This window comes from Alexandromys fortis, unplaced genomic scaffold (assembly GCF_014885135.2).
Source record: "Alexandromys fortis isolate MF-2015 unplaced genomic scaffold, M_Fortis_MF-2015_v1.1 scaffold_323, whole genome shotgun sequence".
NCBI lineage: Eukaryota > Metazoa > Chordata > Mammalia > Rodentia > Cricetidae > Alexandromys > Alexandromys fortis.
In genome coordinates, this window is record NW_026068278.1 from 814,044 (window position 1) to 819,673 (window position 5,630).

The window sequence follows — 5,630 nt, forward strand, 5'->3', positions numbered from 1 at the left end:
TCTCAATATCTATCTAACTTAAAGACTAAAACAATAAACAACTGTGCAATATATGAAGACAATGATCTTCATCTGTAAACAATGTCATTACATATCAAATGTAAACAATGTTATTACATAAATAGTATCAGAGGTAGAAATGTACATTGTGATATGGTAGATGTATCAATACAATATAAGCATATTCTTATACAAAAATAGAGGTAGGAACACTCACATTCAATATTCAATATGTCAATATACAGAAAACAGTACCAATACAATTTTCTAAAAACAGTAACTCACAAATACCAATCATCCCATCAAACCAGTTAATCCCCCCCCCTTTTTTTTTTTTGAACATACCCCTAATTCCATAAAACATCTCCCCATCCCCTCAACCCCAAACCAACCACTAAAAGATGTCCCTAACCCTGAGGGCAAACTCTGTTGGGAGAGGGGACGTCGTCCTCTAAGATTGCTTCAAGCTGACATGGGGGCGATGTTCTCCTTAGGGGCTCCTGTGAAAGCAAATGATGGTAAAATTCCCAAATTAACCTTTGACCTAAGAAAATTATAACTAGTCCCTGAGCACTTTGAGAAGGTCCGGCCAGAGTGTTGTCAAAAATGTGCACCATTCGAAATTGTCTTGTGCAGTTGGTACCAAAAAACAGGTCTCATATTAGCGCGTAAAAAAGAGAAAAAGAAAAAAAATATTCATGACGTCATAAAAACCAGGTTGAGTTGATGTTGTGGGGCCCCATCTTCATCCTGGAAACTTCAAAAATTACTGTAGGGAAATTTGTTGCTTGTTATGGGAAATTTAAACATTAACAACAAGGACATATTCTGACATATAAAGAAAGACACAGATATGAGGAAAAGCAAAGAAAGTTTATCAAGTATATAATTATCCTCATTCTGTCCCATTTCATGGCTCCTGATCTGAGACAGAAACTCTGAGATATCTCTTATCAACAGGCTTGGAATTGAAGAGGGACTGAGCCATAGTCCAACTCCAAAACCAGCTCTACATATTTATAAAGAAGCGTTCAAAGAGAAAAAAGAAAATATATATATAATCAATACTTACTCATGTTACTGTTGAGTCTTAGTGGGTCGTAACTATTTTCCATCCATCAGTTATTAAATATTCAGGGTCCCTTAAATTCTTTGAAGATCAGTATTTTCCTGTGGAGATAAAAAAAAAAAAAAACCTGCCCCCAACCTACCTGAATTCCTTACCATCAGTATGCTCGCCATCCTTGTGAATGAATTGTTATTTATCTTTTCCAAATGGCTTTTCTTCTTCATACCGAACCTTTATTAATTTTGACGGTATCCACAATTGTTCCTCACCTGTGGAGATAAGAGCAAAACCCCTTCCCCAACGCAGCACATCTCCTGGCTTCCATTGTGAGGTCAGCACATCCTTGAAATAAACTGGTTGATTTAGTTCAGTAGACTTTTCCATTATCCAATGTCTTTCTGCAGCCGTTGTCCCCTTCTCATTAGCGTTAAGAAAATTCAAGGTTAACAAAGCATTATGTAACCTATTTCTGGGGGTGTTTTCCACCCCTTTCTGTTTATTCAACATATCCTTTATAGTTCGATTTGATCTTTCTATGACTGCTTGACCTGTAGGATTGTATGGTATACCTGTAACATGCTTGATATTGTAATAGTCAAAAAACCGTTTCATTTTCCTAGAGGCATAAGCAGGACCATTATCTGTCTTTATTTGTGTAGGTATACCCATGATAGCCATGACTTCTAATAAATGAGTGATTACTGAATCAGCTTTTTCTGAACTTAAAGCAGTTGCCCACTGAAAGCCTGAATAAGTGTCAATGGTGTGGTGAACATACTTCAATTTGCCAAATTCTGCAAAGTGAAACACATCCATCTGCCAGATTTCATTCCTTTGGGTGCCCTTTGGATTAGCCCCTGCAGGCAGTGGCGTTTGGTTATAGAAAGAGCAAGTAGGGCATTTCTTTACAATCTCCTTAGCTTGTTGCCATGTGATAGAAAACTCTTTCTTCAAACCTTTGCTATTAACATGATGTTTTTTATGAAATTCAGAGGCTTGTAGCACACTACCAATCAATAATTGATCAATTTCTGCATTACCTTGTGCTAGAGGACCTGGCAGACCCGTATGGGATCGGATGTGTGTTATGTACATAGGGCAAAGCCTGTTCCTGATCAAATCTTGAACCTGGATAAACAATGAGGTTAGTTCTGTATCATCAGGTATAAATTCAGCAGTTTCAATATGTAAAATAACTCTTTCTGCGTATTGTGAATCAGTAACTATATTAATAGGTTCTCTAAAATCCCTTAGCACCATAAGAATGGCATATAATTCTGCCTTCTGGACAGAATCATAAGGACTTTGTTCCACCTTACCCAAGTCTTCCGATTTGTAACCTGCCTTCCCTGTTTTATTGGCATCAGTATAGAATGTACGGGCTCCAGTTATTGGAGCATCACGGACGATTCGAGGAAGGATCCAAGAAGTTCTCTTTATGAAGTTAAGCCTCTTGCTTTTTGGATAGTTGTTATTAATGTCTCCCAAAAAATTAGCACAAGCTCTTTGCCATGTTTCATTATCTTCCCATAATTTCTTTAGTTCATCAGCAGTGAAAGGCACTATAATTTCTGCTGGGTCTATGCCTGCTAGTTGACGAAGTCTCAGCTTGCCTTTTATAATTAACTCAGAGACTTTTTCCACATAAGTTTTCAGTTTTTTACTTGGTTTATGTGGTAAAAAGATCCATTCCAAGATAATATCATCTCTCTGCATTAAAATTCCTGTAGGAGAAATTTTGGATGGTAATATGACGAGAATACAATCGAGCTCTGGATTCACCCTGTCCACATGTGCCTGTTGTAATTTTTCCTCAATTATTGTCAGTTCCTTTTCTGCTTCAGCTGTTAATTCTCTGGGACTGTTTAAATCTTTATCACCATCCAAGGTTTTATTCAAATGAATTATTAGATCAGGTGTTATCCCAATAACTGGTCATAGACTGGAAATGTCTCCTAACAGTCTTTGAATGTCATTAAGGGTCCGTAGGTTATCTCTCCTTATTTGTGCCTTTTGTGTCTTAATTTTTTTGCAAACCTATTTTATAACCTAAATAATTAACAGAATCTCCCTTCTGAATCTTTTCAGGAGCAAGTTGCGTCCCCCATTTAGGTAAAAGTATCTTTATTTCTTCAAACAGTCTGTTCAAGGTATCCTTGTTTGAATCAGATAACAAAATGTCGTCCATGTAATGGTATACTATAGATTTGGGGAATTTCTTGCATATTATTTGCAATGGTTGGTTCACAAAATAATGGCACAGGGAGGGGCTATTTAACATACCCTCGGGGAGGACGACCCATTGGTATCTCCTCGAAGGTTGAGAATTGTTATAAGTAGGCACTGTGAAGGCAAATTTTTCTCTATCTTCTTTTTCCAAAGGAATAGTAAAAAAAAAAAAAAACAATCCTTTAAATCAATAACTATAAGAGGCCATCCTTTTGTTAATAAAGAGGGCAAAGGAATTCCAGATTGCAGAGGGCCCATAGGTTGAATAACCTTGTTGATGGCCCTGAGATCTGTCACCATTCTCCATTTACCTGAATTTTTCTTAACCACAAATACAGGAGAATTCCAAGGGCTGGTAGATTCTTCTATATGTCCAGCATCTAATTGTTCTTGTACCAGCTGTTCAAAGCCTGTAACTTTTCCTCAGTTAAAGGCCATTGCTCTTTCAATATTGGTTTCTCAGTCAACCATTTAAGAGGCAAGGCTGTTGGTATCTCTGAAAGGACATCAATTGCTTTGTCTTGTACAGCCCGAATGGCTGGTTTCCTCTGTTTGTAATATCTTTTAATATTATTCTCAGAAATATAGGCTCTAAAAGTAGCAGGAATGTTAATTTCAGTATTCCATTGTTGTGATAGGTCACAACCCCATAAATTCATTGCAATATTGGCTACATAAGGCCTTAATTTTCCTATTTGTCCTTCTGGCCCTATACATTCAACCCATCTCATGCTTTGCCTTACTCGAAATAGGTTTCCAATTCCCAGGAGTTGAACATTTACATTCTGAAGAGGCCAATACAGATGCCAAGATTCTGTGGTAATGATACTTACATCAGCACCTATGTCCAGCAGGCCAGTAATAAAGATGCCATTTACACACATTCTCAACTTAGGTCTTTGATCATTTATAGAAGTTTGCCAAAACACATGTAACTCATCTTTCTGATCATTATTGCTTGTAACGGTAGGCATGGGGCTTCCTAATTGTCCTGACGAGGCACGTTCTCTGCAGAGACTGAAAATGACTGAACCATGTTTGCCATGGGGGCCTGTGAGGCCCCCCCTCTCATGTTTCCCATCTGTATCAGGTTGCTTTGTCTATCTCTTGTAGATCTGCATTAATTTGTCCAATGTCTACCTTTTCCACATCTTCTATATAAACCTGAAGGCTGAGTCCTTCTATTTCTGTTATTTCTAGAAGATGCATTATTATTATTTCTGAAAATCCATTGTCTACAATTCCTTTTCATATGACCCATTTTGCCACAATTAAAACATTTGGTATTCCGGTGTCTCCTTTTACCATTGGAAATTGCTTCTTCTACCCATGCTTCAGTGCCATAATCAAATGTATCAACATACAGTGTATGCAAGACCCATTCTTCCAAGTGCACTGATCTGAGCTTTAAAGGTCCCAAAATCCTTTTGCATTCCACATTTGCATTTTCATAAGCCAAAGACTCAATCTTTATAGGTCTTGCGTCTGGGTCACATATCCCTATTTGTACAGCCTTTGTAACAAGTCACTAAAGGGTTCTCTCTGACCCTGTTTAACTGTGACAAATGATTCCATTCTCTGTCCTGGGTCTTGTACCCTTTCCCAAGACCTTAAGGCTGCTGTCGCACACATGGAGAGTGTGTTTTCATCCAAATTAGCTTGTTCCTGAGGGTCAGAAAAGACCCCTTCACCTAGAATTTTATCTAGGGAAATGTCAATTCCCTTTGCTTTTTCCTGCTGTTCTAAAAGTCTAGCCTCTTTCCTGAATAAGCATTTCCATTTCAATTGCGGTCCACTCTCAAGTACTGTAGAGCTCAGCTGGAGCTAGTCCATGGGAGTTGCTCTGCTTGTCATGGCCAAAGATTTTAGCATCTCTTTAACAAAAGAGGTGTGCATCCCAAAAGTCCTGACAGCCTGTTTAATTTCTTTGAGGTCATTCATACGGACAGGCTCCCATGCATCTTCCTTGATGACCGTACGGTTTCTGGAACCAATCACTTTCTCTGTTGTTATTACTGGAAAGGCAGGTAGAGCTGTAGGTAGAGCTTTGTGGAAATTGTCCCGGAGAGATTTACCCACAGATGTAGTTAAAATTTGCCTTTCTACCGTTTGTTCTTCTTCATCAGAATTTAGAAATTCCTCAATATTTTCAATTCTATTCACCATTGTCTTCTGCAATGTCTGAATCTTCTGTCCAGAATTATGTTCCAAAGCCTTCATTGAGGATTCTAAAGTATGAAGTTTGTCCATTAGATATAACATCTCATCTTTGGACATAATTTTTATGGCATAAACTGTGCCTTCTTGTATTGACAATCTTTTGCCAATCTGT